At 38.1% G+C, this 16,193-nt stretch overlaps 1 pseudogene; it reads left to right on the plus strand.

Moving 5' to 3' along the window:
- Positions 1-2,225: 2,225 nt before the first annotated feature.
- The window catches only part of LOC114035679, a 148,564-nt pseudogene continuing 134,596 nt past the window's right edge, over positions 2,226-16,193 (plus strand).

Raw genomic sequence — 16,193 nt, forward strand, 5'->3', positions numbered from 1 at the left:
ATGTCCATCAGGCAGTTGGTGATGTGGAATGAGTTTTGGGTGAGAGATTAGGATATGTTGATTTTGGAGACTTCTATGTAGAGATGACAATTAAACCCAGGGGAACCCAGTGGGATCACCAAGGCAGAGAGGGAGGCAGGGAGGGAGGGGGTGAGGGATAGAAAGAAAGGGGGGGAAGGAGGGAGGAAGGGAAAGAGAGGGAGAGAGAGAAAGAAGAAAGAGAACTCAAGACGGTGATAGGGAACATTCTCACTTATGAGGGCAAGAGATGGAAAATGATCCAATAAAGGAGATTGAAAGGCATACTCAGCCTAGTAGAAGGAGAACAAGAAGAAGACAAAGTTAGGAAACCAAAGGAGGAGAGAATGTCTAGGAGGAGAGTAGAGCTGACAATATTAAAAGCTTCAGAGAGGTCAAAGAGGATGAAATCAGGGAAAAGGTCATTGGAGTTAGCACAAAATGGAGCCCTGGTGTCCTCTGAGAAAATACTTTCTGTAAAATAATGGCGATGAGAAGTGACAGAAGGAGTAAACCTCACAGAAGGAGAGATTTTTGAGTGTTAATGGCCTAGATGGTAGTAGGGAACCAGGTGTGGTCAGAAGTGGGGATGAAGAGGAGTAATCACTGGAGAGTAGCTGAGATACTGTCTGTAGAAATTCAAGTTTCTATGAACTCGAGAAGATGGAAAGAATATAATGTTCCAATTAGTCTCACGATGTTAGCAAGTTGCATTTTTATTCCCTAAGGTCTATTTTCTTTTCAAAAGGGGACATTTTATTCACCTGAAGAAATGAATTTTTGGTGGTGAAATTTTGGGAATATACCATGATTTGCCATGAAGAGTTTCCTTATAACCTTCAAATAGTACCAAATAGGGTACTACTTTGGCAGATAGGTGGCACAGTGGATAGAATGCTGGGCCTGGAGTCAGTTAGACTTATCTTCCTGAGTTCAAATCTGGTTTCAGACACTTACTGTGTGACTTTGGACAAGTCATTTAAGCCTGTTTGCCTCAGTTTCTTTATCTGCAAAATGAGCTCATGAAGGACATAGCAAACCACTCCAGTACCTTTGCCAAGAAAACCTCAAATGGGGTCATGAAGAGTCAGACATGACTGAAAACAACTAAAGAGGTCTACCACCTTTGCCTACTCAGCAAATTCAGGGGTACCTACCAAGTAGTCATCACAATTTTGCTGATAGCTGCTCCTCTCCATAGAAAATAATTTCAGACTTGAGCAAAGTACCTGAGATGGATAAGCTATTTTTCTAATCAATTAGAAAGGCCCTTGAAATAATCCTTATTTTCTCTATCCTTCTAATACCAGGAAAACAAAGAAGTCTGTACATAGTTGGGTAAGTATCCTCACCAGGAGATAGGCAACTATAGCATGGCTCTTAAAGCAAAAAGGGATTTCCTAGAAGCATCTAGTTTAGCCTTGTTGCCTTCATTCAAGTATGGCATACAGGTTGTTAAAACTGGAAGGAATCTGAGGACTTATTTAGTCCAACTCCTTCATTTTATAGAAGAGGAAACAACTTCAGAGAGGGGAAGTGCTTTTCTGAAAGTACCCAAACCAGTAAGTGAATCTGGTGGAGGGGGAACTGGCACCTAGACCTCCCACCTCTTTATATGGTACACCTTCCATTAGCCTATCACCATCTTCTATTGGAGAGACTTTTGCCCCATTGCCTTAAAACCAAAGTGTTTGTCCCAAGGGTGAAGATGTACATGACAGAGAAAATGATGTCAGACAGGAAAATAATGTTGGCACACAAGGAGAGGGAAATGTTGCTACCTGAAATATTTAGCCACCATCTGTTAACAATGAAGAGATGGGTTCCTTGTATTTATATTTGTGTTATACAAGGAAACCAAATACTACAGATAGTTAATCTATGGACTTAGACCTGAAAGGGACTTCAGAGGTTATCTAGTAAAATAAGACCCCTCCTTTTTTTTCTTTTTTTAGGCAATTGGGGTTAAGTGACTTTCCCAGGGTCACACAGCTAGTAAGTGTCAAGTGTTTGGTCTGAGGCCAGATTTGAACTCAGGTCCTCCTGACTTCAGGGCCGGTGCTCTATCCACTGCACCACCTAGCTGCCCCAAGACCCCTCATTTTACAGATGAATAAACTGAATCCCAAAGAATGAAGTGACTTGCCCAAGGTGACATATGGCAGTAAGTATCAGAGATGAAATTTGAACCCAGGTCCTCTGACTCCATGGTTAGTACCCTTTTCTACAGTGTAACTCTGCTTCTAGATGGTGATTATGACAATGGTGGTGGTGATGATGATGGTGATGGTGATGATGGTGCTGATGGTGGTCGTAGTGGTGGTGGTGATAATGATTATGATGATGATTTAGGGTTGGACCTATGATTTCATTGGCACAAGGAATTCCTAGTGTGGAACCATGCTCTACCAATTCTGGTGATGACTCCACTGACTCATTTGTAGCCTATAGGCTTAGTGAGTTGTCGGGGTATATTAAGAGATTAAGTGACCTAACCATGGTCACAGGGCTGGTAGATGTGTCAGAGATGGGACTTAAGGCAGGCCTTTTAGACTCCAAAGTCTGTCCTCTCCTCACTATGCTACATAGTCTCTAAAAAAGATAATACCACCTCCTTTTATAATGTTCCAGAGTAGGAAAAGCTGTGGAATAATAAAGGTTGGAGAGAGTGATAGAATGTGAAAGAAGAAGGATAGAGAAATCCCTCTTCTCTACTGAACCCTCTCCCTGTTGGAGCAGCCTCTCACACGCTCCGACATACATCTTGTATGACTTCAAGCATGACTTCAATGTCTGCCATGGCCAAATGAGCAGAGGAAGTCTTCAGCAACCTTCTTCAAACATCTTTCCAAAGCTCTGTCTCAGTAGCCAAGAGCTGCAACCTTGTCCAAACTGTCAGAGCCATCTGCCAGCAGCCTGCCCAGCATAAAGACCATCTGTCAGCCTTTGACCCATGCTTTCTCTGCTTCCCAGACCACTCTTGCCTATCTCTTTGCTTTCTGAGCACTCCCTAATGTCCTTACATCCACCTCCCTCCAAAGCTGACAGACAAATATTCTACAGTTAGCAGGCGGTGTGCTTAACTATTAATCAACTTTTTCTCCATTTCTCTCAATCAGGCCATTTCTTTGAGAGAAGAAAGTGTGCCTTTAAATTTAAATGTGAAGTACAAACTTCACATTCTTCTTTTAACTAATCTTCGTTAACCACCCACGTCATACTACAGGCAGCAAAGAAGGCATAAAAAGGACATGTCATGATAATGGGACAGGGAATATTAGAATGAATTGCTGTTTTAAAATATCCCAACATAGCTTAGTGCCATCTAGGAAAAAATGGTTCTCCGTTGCAGCATTGCCTGAATCCTTGAGGAATGTTCATTAAACAGTTTCATCGTTTTTAACTATTTAATCACTGTTTCCAATAAAAAAACAACAAAACCTAAGAAGGCAAAAAAAAAAAAAACCAAACAATAAAAAAACAAACCCAAAACCCTCAATTTTTCCACATTGATGTGGGTGGAGAATTACTCTTCTGAGATAATAGTTTTCTTCTTCATTACCTTGTGTCCTAGTGACCAGTCAGGCAATCAACAAGCATTTCTTATGTGCCTACGACGTGCCAGGCACCATGTCAAGTACTAGAGATAGAAAGAAAAGGGAAAAAAATAGTCCCGGCTCTCAAGAAGTTCACAATGTTAAGGGTAAGACAATATGAAAATAACTATGTATAAACTTATATAAGGTATACACTGGAGATAATCTCAGAGGGAGGGCAGTAGAATTTAGGGGGATTAAGAAAGCCTTCTTATAGAAGGCGGGATTTCAGCTGAGACTTGAAAGAAAGCCAGGAAAGTCAGGAGGTAAAGGGGAAGAGGAAGAGAATTCCAGGCATGGAGGACAGTGTCAGAAGATGAAATGTCTTGTTGGATGAACAGTAAGGAGGCCAGTGTCACCGGATGATATAGTATGTGGAGGAGAGGTAAGTTGTGAGAAGACAGGAAAGGTAGTTAAGTGCTAGATTATGAAGGGCTCCGAACACCAAATGAAAATTTTCTATTTGATCCTGGAGATGAAGTCACCGAAATTTGCTGACTAGGAGGGGAAACCTGGCAGGACCTTTAGGGAGGCTTGAGGAAGCTCATATTGACAGCTGAGTGGGGGGATGGACTGGAAAAGGGAGAGCCCAACCAGCAGGCTTCTGTGATGCTCCAGGTATGAGGTGACCAGTCAAGAAATCACAAAATTCACTGAAATTGCTCAAGATACAAATACTTTTGCCCACATAATTTTCATGGTACTTTGAGCTATCGCTTCATTAGGGGAAGGACCAGAAAGGCTTTCAGACCTATTGAAAAAGCATAACATTACTTTAGACCAGGTATTTTTTTTTTCTACTTCATCTGTCAGATTAGTTGGGTTAACATTTTGCTTGGACCTTTCTCCCCTTGATTCAAATTGTTCTACACTTTAAAAAAAATTAATGTCAAATTATAATGCCCATCCTGACACTGAATTTTGTGTATATGCATCAAAAGCTGCATTTGGAAAGTATCCAAGTATTTCATTTTTTATTTCAGAAAGAAATTTATGTATATTAAGATTGTGAAAGGCCTGATGGTAATATCAATAAGTTTTATTCATGCTTTTCTGTAAATAAGCCTTGAACTAGTCCAATTCTACATTTCCTTGGGAATTTTGGTTTTGAATTTAGGCATATACATGGCTTTATCTTTCTTTTGGGTTTGGAGAAGTTTCTTACTCTTCCTTCTTTCCTCCCTTCTCTCTCTCTCTCTCTGTTTCTCTCTCTGTCTCTCTCTGTCTTGCAATCTCTATTATGTCACTATCCTCATTTTGCTGCACTAGAGACTTAGAGGAATTTCCCCTTTGGTGGGATTTGGGCCTCTCGCCTCTCTCTCTTGGTTGAGCTGAGCCTCTTCATTTTGTATTGTCTGGTATACTCCCCAATGTATACTTTCTCTGAGGTAAGGGCAACTAGATGTCACAGTGGATAGAGTACTGGACCTGGAGGCAGGAAGACTCATCTTCCTGAGTTCAAATCAGGCTTCAAATACTTATTAACTGTGTGACCTTGGGCAAATCACTAAACTCTGTTTGCCTCAGTTCCCTCATTTGTCAAATGAGCTGGAGAAGGAAATGGCTAACCACTCCAGTATCTTTGCCAAGAAAACCCCAAATGGAGTCATGAAGAGTCAGACAAGACTGAACAACCACAAAAAACTTTCTCTGATTTCTGTTTTGCTATTGACTTGGATAAATGGGTTTTGTTGCTACTCACTACGTATGTTCATTGTGGAACTGGTCCTTGGAGGGAAGGGAGTTAAACCTTCATTATAAAGCTTGAGTCCTTCTTTCCCCATTAGTGGATAGCAATTAGAAGTTTAACTTGAACCTGAAAACTACATCCCTTAGACAAACAATATGTAAGGGAGCAGATAGATATAATTTGAGTATCATCTCTCTCTGAGTGGTCAAGCTTTTTGGTCCCAATCTCCTGTTTCCACTTCTGGTAGTAAATAAAATCTCCCTTGGAAAAGGGTAAAAGAAAAAGAGGTTAGAGATGATTACTCTGACTCCCTTTGAGCCAAACTGAGAAAACCTCAATACAAAAGTAATTCAATTGGGGTGGAGTGGGTGCAGTAATTTAAAATAGAAACTAGTTTAATGGGTATAGTTATGTTATGAGAATTCTTTATTCAAAAAAATTCAGGGAAAATAGTAGGACATTAACCTGTCCAAAAGTAATTTATCTTTATGTGCAATCAGACTAGGCAGTCATAGCTTGTAATTGGAGACTTAGGAGGAGTCAACTCAACACTTAGCCTACAAACATACTTATATAGGTACTAGTTATATTCCCTGATAGAATGAAAGCTTCTTGGGGTCAGGTACTATTTTGTTTTTGTCTTTTAGATTCCTGGTGCCTATCACAGTTTCTGGAACATAGTAACACTTAATAAAATCTTGTCATTTAATTGATTGTGAACTATATTTATACATTTTAAAAGTTATCAATAATTGTAACTTACATAAGTATCATAATTCATATATCCATTTGGCTTAGGTTTACCACATGCTGATGATGTTTCTTGCTTCCATGTTTACCCTTTAGTTTTCTCATGATCATGGGCAACTCTAGCCACCTCTCTAAGTCTCAGTTCCTTGTCTGTCAGGTGGGGATATTAATGCTTGCACTAGCTACCTTATTGGTTTGTTGAGAAGCACCTTGAAGAGCTATATAAATGTAAGTAGTCATTTTAAGTCCCTGAGCCTTGAAATGTTACAGTCTCCAAAGAACTGAAAATGAGTATCACCCAAAAGCCAACGGACAGGTAAATAAACATGTGAGCTGCCACACTTTATGGACATCAAGCACAAAGGACAACCAGATATCGAAGAGACATATTAATGAAAAAGAAGATGGGCTAGTCATACAGCAATATGGAGAAATATTTGATCAACAGCCTAAGCATCCTGCCCTCGTATGTTCATACGAAATGGCAAATGAAAGCAAGAAAAACTACAAGCATAATGGGAAGACCCAACCTGCCTCATGCCCCAAAACTTAGGCTAGGGCATAGACAAGAATCACATAAGATTTGTATCACTGGGGAGAATGCTCACATCAATTCAGTGATGAATCCACTTATTGGTTGAAAAGCAAAGTTACCTCTGGTGAACACTGATGTCCTGTTTGACTAGAGCGGATTGTTTTTTATTGACCTCCCTATTCTTTTAGTTTTATCTTTTCTAAAGCTCTCTTTCTATCAGTAAACTTTTAAATTTATCTTTTACTTACTGATACATACATATATATATATATATATATACACATATATCATATATATGTATATTTGTGTGGGTAGACACAGCCTTTTTCTCTGAGGTATCCAATGCCATTAATACTATTAAAGATAGAACAATATTTGCAGAATTATCTTTTCAAACAAGCATGACAAGTGAATTATTTCTTGTATCTCTTGACATTTTTTTTCCTGGAAAAATATTGGAACAAACTTTTTGTTTTTTTCCCCTGAGAACAAAGGTTGACATTTTTGGAATCACTCTTCCATAGTGTTAGCTTCTCTAGTCTGATGGCTGATGTTCAAACAGAATTCCACTTGCATTCATTTCTGTTGCAAGAAAAAAATTAATTCATTAACATGAAAAATTCAATAAAATGGTAAGATAAAGATATCACATAATGAAGATCAGCCTTTGAGATGAAAAGGAATTTCCTCAAAGTGTCCTCAACTGAGAATAGATTGATGACAACTTAGGGACCCCAAAGAAACAACAGAATCTATCAGAGTTTTTGTGTAAACTGCCTCTTATTCACAGAAGGCCTGGCTTCACTCTTCCAATGAGTAGCTGTGAATTGTAGAACAGTGGGTCAAAAAAAGGAGGGGAAACTGATATTATGCATCAGAGACAGAGGACCTTAAAACTGAGGCAAAAGCTGCCTCAGTCAGGAAACATCTTATGTGGCAGAAACCAATGACTTCCTAAGTAGTCTCACCTCATCTGATAAGTTTGGGTATCGGTATACAGTATTGTGGGTGTGTTTGCTTTTTTAATCCATTATCAAATAACAAAACTGTGTAGCAATGGATCGAGTATAAATCTGGAAGTTTTCATCCTGATAATAAAAAGGTCTAAAATATAAATCTTTATTGGCTTTTCTATAATCTTTTAGCTAATGTGTCCCTCTGAGAAGTAAGAGGCTATATGCTATTATGCAAGGGATTCTAAAGCTGAAGCAAAGAACTTTGAGTTAAGTGACATAGACCAAAACATGTGTTGACAACACACTTTTCCATTTATGCATAACCCAGAGATCTTAATACCATCAATTATCTAACATTTTCAGGTTTGCTTGACAATTTCAAGTGCCCTCAATAAATCACCCCTTGAAAGACATTTTTCCTGGAGCTGCTATGAGACATCCTAACAGGGTCATTTCTAGTTATATTCCATTGTTCAGCTATCTCAGGTCAGCTGAATAAGTGGACTTAAATGTGGGTTGCTATTCTGAGAAAACCAATGATATTTTCCAATAGTCCAGAGTTCTTCCTCCCTCATTCTTACTCCCAGAAAACTTTGCTTTCTGTCACTGATATGCAACCTTGGAACAGAGAGAGCATGGAATTTAGAATCATAGCATGCTTGAGCTAGACCAATTTTAGAGGCCAACCCTCTATATTCTACAAATAAGGAAGTAAAGTAGCAGTCAGCATCCCAAATCCTAAATTTATTATGTGTCTACTGTGTGTCAATTACTGTGCTAAGCATTGGGGATACAAAAAAGAAGCAAAAAAAAAAATAGCCCCTGCCTCCAAGTAGCTCACTATCTATTGGAGAAGACAAAAAATGAGCAAGTGGGAACAAACAAGCTATGTAGGAAGTAGTTAACAAAGAGGTGGTACATTAGATAGAGAACTGGTCCTATAGTCAGGAAGTCTCATCATCATGAATTCAAATCAGTTTCCTAACTATGTGACCCTGGGCAAGTCACTTAATACTGTTTGCCTCAGTTTCCTCATCTACAAAATGACCTGGAGAAGGAAATGATAAACCACTCCAGTATCTCTACCAAGAAAACCCAAAATGGGGTCACAAAAAGTAGAACACAATTGAAATGACTGAACTATAACAAAGTTAACAGAAGAAAGGCACTAGAATTAAAAGGGGACAGGAATGACTTCCTATAGAACAAATGACTGTAGGTGGGACTTAAAGAAAGCCAATGAGGCAGAAATGAGGAAGGTGGGCACTGTGGCCATAGAGATAGCCAGAGAAAATGACGAGCTCAGAGATGGAGTATCTTGCTCAACAAACAGCAAAGAGGCTGGTGTCATTGCACTGAGAGTTTATGGAGGGGGGTATAATGTGTAAGAAGTCTGAAAAGGTGCTGGAAAGGGTTGTGCTAGGTTATGGAGGTCTTTGAACAAAAAGGTTAAGTGATTTGGCCGGAAGTAGCTAAGTGACACAGTTCATGGAGTACTGGACCTAGAGTCAGGAAGAATTGGGTTCAAATCTAGCCTCATATTTACTATTTGTATGACTCCAGGCAAATCAATAAACCTCTGTCTGCCTCAGTTTCCTCACCTGTAAAATGAGGGTGACAATAATAGCACCTACCTCCCAGGGTTGTTGTAAAGATCAAATAAGATAATATTTTTAAAGCGCTTAGCACAGTGCCTGGCACACAGCAGGTGCTTAATAAATGCATGTTTCCATCCTTCTAAAACCACCCAGTTAATAGAAAAGGAGAGACTAGAAGCTCTAGAACTCATTTTCCCATAGACTGCCTGATTGAAGAGGTTCAGCACCCTTTTTATTACATCATACTATTTTGGGTGTGGTATAATTCAGATGGTGAAGGAAGCATCTATTTGTTCAAGTGGAGATATTCTGCATAGTTCTGTCATTGATACAAAGCAGGGCATAGAGAATTAGATCTAGAATCAGGAAGACCTAGGTTCAAATCTCACCTCAAATGCTTGCTACCTGAGGGACAAATCCTCAAACTAAAGTATCAGTACTACTTTGTACTATTCTGAGCCTTGGTCTTCTCACTTGTAGAAGGGAAATAATAAGCCTTGTAGTACTATTTCAAAGGGTTGTTGTGAGGCTCAAATTAGATAATGTAAAATAAAGGATTTTGCAAACCTTAAATCTCTTTGTAAATGTCAGTTATGTCACATTATTTTGGAGAAAGCCAATGAGAATGAAGAAGGTTATTCATCTAGTTGTAAAATAAGACATCAAAATTAGGTCAAAATGTGGTTAATTCAAGCCCACAGTTGGAGGGGGGAGAGAGGTATATACACACATATACCCACATATAGCCATTTATCCGAATATTTCAGTGAATTCTCCTCAAACCTGACTGTTAACACAGCCTTAGCTACAGAAGAGCAAACACATGAGAATTCTCAAATTAGGCCTGAAAGAGTTGCTGTCCCATTGTCTTCCTTGTACAATCACAATGGATGAGGGCCTCATTTCTGGGTGCTCCAAGCACATCAAGAAACATTTAAAGCTGAATGCTAAATCAAGAAATTGCTAAGGATGGAAATGATCTACAATTTTTTAAGCAAGCTAGAATTAGTCTGCCTCTAGAAAGCTTCTAAATAGACATGCTCTAATCGTATTCAGTAGAAATCTTTCCACCACATTAGCAATTGCATAAATAGGCATCTCCACACATGTAAAAAAAGTAGCATTTATTGTGATTTGCACTATTGGAAGGATTACCTACATGGACAAAATCACAGATCTATACAAATATTGAAATATATTGATTAATCAATCAATAAGTATGAATTAAGTGCCTACTATGTGGTGCTAGGCACTGGAAATACGAAAATAAAAGTCAAGCAGTCCCTGCCCTTGGGGCAGCTAGCTAGTACAATGGATAGGGTATTGAGCTTAGAGTCAGAAAGATTCATCTTCATGAGTTCAAATCTGACCTCGGATACATCTAGCTGTGTGATCCTGTTTGCCTCAATTTCCTAATCTGTAAAATGAGCTAGAAAAGGAAATGGCAAATCACTCCAATATCTTTGCCAAGAAAACCCCAAATAAGGTCACGAAGAGTAGGCCCCTGAAAAATGACTGAACAACGACAATAACAAAACTCCTTTCCTTAGGAAGTTTTCATTCTATCAGATGTGTATGTTTTTGGTGTATTATGTGTATGTATGTATGTATGTATATGTATATATGTGTGTACACATACATATACACATGCATATATTAATACATGTATATAATTTTATATTTAGAAAGTAATTTAGAAACTTTTGAATACAATCTTCTTGTTTTATAAATGAGAAAACCAAGAAACAAAGGGCAATGTGATTAAATAGCTAGCCCTGATACAGCTCTTTAAGATCTGCAACCATTTTTCATATGCTATCTTATTTGTCCTTCACTATAATTCTATTTTTTTTAAGGTTTTACTATTATGGACATTTTGCAGTTTAAAAAAAAGGCTGAGAGAGGTTAAGTAATTTGCCCAGGGTCACACAACTAGTAAGTACCTGAATCAGAAATTGATTGAATTCAGGCCTTCCTGACAGGGTCTCGTATTCTTTTTGTTACATAACTTAGCTGTCTCTGGGCTACTTAGTGGCAAAACTGAGCCTGGAACTCTCTGGATCTCCAGGCCCAGGACTCTTTCCAGAATACCATGCTTTTGCTTCCACAAAAAAAAGTTTTTACAATAATAAGTTTTCTTGAGATGATTTTTCTTTTTCCTGAGAAAAATGATCTTTTATATAGTCAAAATTGTAGGTTTCTCTTACCTTCATTTAGAGGTATCGGTGCTGAATTCCTAGGGAAAAATACTTAGGCCATTTATTAATTTAATTAATAAAGATAGGCTTTAGATAGTGGAGATATTTATACACATGAACTATGTTGGCTTATGAATATAGGGATAGCTTTTAGGGGGGAGGGAGAGGAAACAGCCAATGGAGAAAAATAAAAGTTTAAACCATAGGCGCTTGAGATTTTGCTATCATACTTTGTGTAGGAGTTGTGAAATGACCTCTGCTCAGAAAGGAGCAAATTTTTCTACATTCTGCTTTCAGAGGACGAGTCCATCAAGGACTATCCATCTGTTCCATTCACCATGCCATGGAGTCATCAAATTGTACCTTCAGGAGACAGGGAGAGGCACAAGACTTTGCCGCTACTACCACACACAACACTTTGCAAAGTAAGAGGGCCCTAGAAGCGGAATTTAGCACAGGAGTGAAATGGGATTCCACACCAGTAACTCCGTAATGATAGACACAGGATAAAGCTTTAAATTGGGCATTAGGAACAATTCTCAAGGGGAAAAAAAAAGAAAAAAAAGATAAACCTAGTTCTGATCAGCTTGCTTCAGGAAAATTCTGCTTTGCTCTGTATTTCTTAGGCTAATTCAAATCATCAATGATGATAAATACCAAATGCCTTAAACAGCTGACTATTCTCATCCATGAAGTGAGGTTGGTTGGGGATTAGGGGTAGGGGAAAAGGTGGGAAGAAAAGTAAATCAATTGATTTGAGCAGATGGTGACAACTGTAGGTGCCCTAGGAAAGACCGATTACTTGGAAATTTATGATATGGTAATTCTGCTCCTTAGTCATAACAATGAATCCGTGTGTGTGTGTGTGTGTGTGTGTGTGTGTGTGTGTGTGTGTGTGTGTGTGTGTATCTTTTAAGATACAATGAATCTATGAAGTGTCATGATCAAAATACAAAAAACTGGGAGATTCAATACGTATGAAGAAAAAGCCTTAAACTGGCCTAGATGATTTAGGATCCTAAGGTTCAAAATGTGCTGTCATTTTTTAAGAAGATAATTTATTATTTTCTCTAGCCTGAATTTTTATCTATATTTAAATATTGTCAATTAGCATAAACCTTGCTGGAAAAAGCTGTAATAAATTGAAGCAATATCCAAATGGATTTCAATGAATCAATGAAACAAGAATGAAAGAATGGGATAGGTTAAAATGATTGGCATTTTGCTCCTACCATATTCTCCCCCATTATACCTTATGTTCAAAATTCAAAGTCTCCACTGGTCTCTCAAAAAGTAACAGAGTTTCCTCTCAGGAATGCAGCCAGGGCCCTGGCCTGCCGGTCTGGGGCACAGTTGGGGCAGGTGGCTGGAGCAGGTGGCAGGCAAAGTCGGGCAGTGGTGGCAGGTGGCTGGACCAGGAATTAGTCAAGGTTAGGCAGGACATGGATTGGTGCTGGTATCAAGGGTAATTGAAGAATGGAGGGTGAAGTGTCCATGTGGGAAAAGGCACTGGGTCAACCTCTGGTCTTCTAAGCCCAATAGAAGAAGCTACAGCTGGAGAGTCTAAGATGGTAGAATAGAAAGACTAGTGGACCTAGAGTCAGATGTATGGATTTCAAGTCCTGTGAAATCTTAGGCAAATCTTCACTGCAAAACGAGGATAATGAGATTGGCTCTCCTGACCTTACAAAGTTGTCATGAAGACTGTGTTTTAAAAATTACTATACAAATCTGAACTATTATTATTATAAATTATGATTACTGCTCTGGAAGAAAAGTTGCCTTAGCTGTATCTGAAGTATAAGATGTTTTATTCCCAGAGGCTTACTGAGTTGGCTCTCTCCACTCCCTGAAACACTTTGATTTTTAAAAGGGGTCTCACCTCTTTTGTTTCTAATTTTAATGCCTTTAGACCCAGGGAGTGGTTCTCATATTCTCAAGAGTTTTCATAATTAAATAATTAAGGGTTTGAAAAGAGAGTCAAGTTCTTGACTCGACAATTCCTGGCTTAGATAAAAGGACTTTGTTCAGATCAGTCCCTAAAGGAAAGGAAGTTGGGTTGAGCAACTGTGGTTTATTTTATCTTTTCCTAAAGTATTTGATTTCAAAGATAGACAGCTATAGATATATAGATAGATGTATGTATATAGAAAGATAAAGATATAGATGTAGGTAGATATGTGTATATATACATACATATGGGCATAGACATACATGCATATACACATTTACTCCTATTTGTATATGTGTATATGTATATATGTATGTATACATAGGCAGCTATGTGGTACAGTAGATAGAGCACTGGGCTTGGAGTCAGGAAAATTCATCTTCCTGAGTTCAAATCTAGCCTCAGACACTTACGACCTGTGTAACCCTGGGCATATCACTTAATCCTGTTTACCTCAGTTTCCTCATCTGTGAAATGAACTGGAGAAGGAAATGGCAACCACTCCAGTATCTTTGCCAAGAGGACCTCAAACAGGGTCATGAACAGACACAATTGAAAAATTATTCAACAACAACATATATGCTTCTGTGTATATACACATATATACAATATGTGTACATATATACAATATGTGTATATTTACAAGTATGTTACATGTATGTGATTGCCTATATTTGCATATCTATACATATTTATATATCTAAACATACAAATATATATTTATATGTAGAGAATGTATTACATAAGTGTTACTCATCTGGATCATAGATTATTGTACAATAAGTACTCTACTAATCTCATACAAAATGACTTTAGCCCCATTACCAGGAAGATGGATATTCTTTGAAGCAGTAGGGACAGGTAGGAGAGTAGGATTAGGCCAAAAACCAAAACCATCACCAGTAATGGAAAGATAAAAACCAATACATAACTCACACCTATCCTTTCCTTACAACAACATTGTGAAATTGGAAGTACAATTATTTTATGCTGATTTTGCAGATAAGAAAACTGAGACCTAAATGACACAGTTAAGAAATCTTGGAATCAGGATTTGAATCTATACATCATGATTCCTGAATTTAAATCCAGTGTTCTTTCCCTTATACTGTGCCTCAAAGAACTTATAATTAGAGAAGGCTGAATTGGGAATTGATGGGGGGAAAGGAGGAGTAAGAATAATAAGAAATTTAGAGATTCATTAACTAATTCTCAAAACACTCAGACTGAGGTAAGAATATGTCTAATGTGTTTCTGTATTTGTTGCAGAATGAATTAAAAGAGGATGCATGAGGATAGATGAGGATGAATGAGTAATAATGATTATGCTGATAATAATAATAGCCAGCATTTATATTGTACTGCAAGGTTTGCAAAGCTCTTTACTATTATTTTCTTATTTTTTCCTTACAACAACCCTAGTAGGTAGGTGCTATTATCCTTATTTTACAGATGAGGAAACAGGAACTGAGAGTGGTTAGATGACTTTCCCAGGGTCACACAGTAAGTAAGTATCTGAGGTTGCATTTGAACTCAGGTGTGCCTGATTCTAGTTTCAATGCTCTATACACTGTGCCATTCTATAGAATATACTAGATATAGTTAGTAACTGTAAGATTTAACTGCTTCTCTAAGAGTCAGTCAAAGAATAGGGGCATCTATGGCACAGTGGAAAGTATCTTGGCGCTGAAGTCAGAGGGCCTATGTCAAAATCCTGCTTACTATCTGTGTGACCTTGACCAAGAAATTCCCTTGACTTCCGTGGCCTCACTTTCCTTATCCTTAAAATGAGGAGGTGAGACTAGAGATTGAGGTCCCTTCCAGCTCTTGAATTATGATCCTATACAAATGAAGTTTCTCTACCAGACAACACAAAAACTTGGATAACTTAGATCTGCAGTTCAGTCGATCAATTTAGATTGATCATTCCTGGTTGGTTGTACTTCTCAGCTTGCTTCTTTTCTGTTTTTTCCCTTTTACTTTAAATTAGGTATATGCATATGTATAAGCACACACACATATACACATATGTATATACACGCACACATGCACATTTATATATGCACATGTGTATATGTATGTACATACACATATGTGTATGTCTATACATGTACATACATATATATATATTTTCCCCTGTTCTTCCTACATAAGATTATGAGATTTAGCCCTGGAAGGGACTTTAGAAATCATTCAGTCCAATCCCTTCATTTTACAGATGAAGAAAAATGGGACTCAGAGACATGAGGTGACTTGCCCAAAGTCACACAGACAACAGTTGATACAGCTTGGATTTGGACGCAGGTCTTCTGATATCACATCTACCACTCCTTCCATTCTCCTGTGCTGTTTTCTGCCCTTTTCACTTGTTACATCATATATTACGTTTTCTGACATGCCATTCTATATAGCAATAAAGATGGAAAAGAAATTCTGAGCCCTGTGTGGCTGGCTGATTAACTCTGCAAACCATCATAAATGTTAAATTAGCTGTCACCAATGTTTGAGTGAAAGCTAGTTTAAAAAGTCCTAGTGGGTTGATCTTTAAAAACAAATGTACTAAATCATCTGGGCATGTTGGTGCCTGCTTAGCTCAGCTGGTTATTTCATTATACTAAAAAGATGAAAGTCATGGATTTGATTCGTATGTGGGCCACTTAGGTAGCCTTGTGATATTACATGGAGCCATATTGGACCCTAAAAACCCTATTTTATAATTTCAAAGAGCACATAGTGAGTACCTACTATGTGCCAGGTACTAGGTTAGGTATCAGAAATGTAAAGATAAAAATAGAAAAATTTTCAATGAAATAGAACATTCCGTGCCCTGATGGGACTTGTATCCTGTGTCTCACAAAGTGAATGTGCTTGTTTCTTGGTCACAATGGGGATTCGGATTGT

This window comes from Vombatus ursinus, unplaced genomic scaffold (genome assembly GCF_900497805.2).
Source record: "Vombatus ursinus unplaced genomic scaffold, bare-nosed wombat genome assembly UNPS02009205.1, whole genome shotgun sequence".
Taxonomy (NCBI): Eukaryota; Metazoa; Chordata; class Mammalia; order Diprotodontia; family Vombatidae; genus Vombatus; species Vombatus ursinus.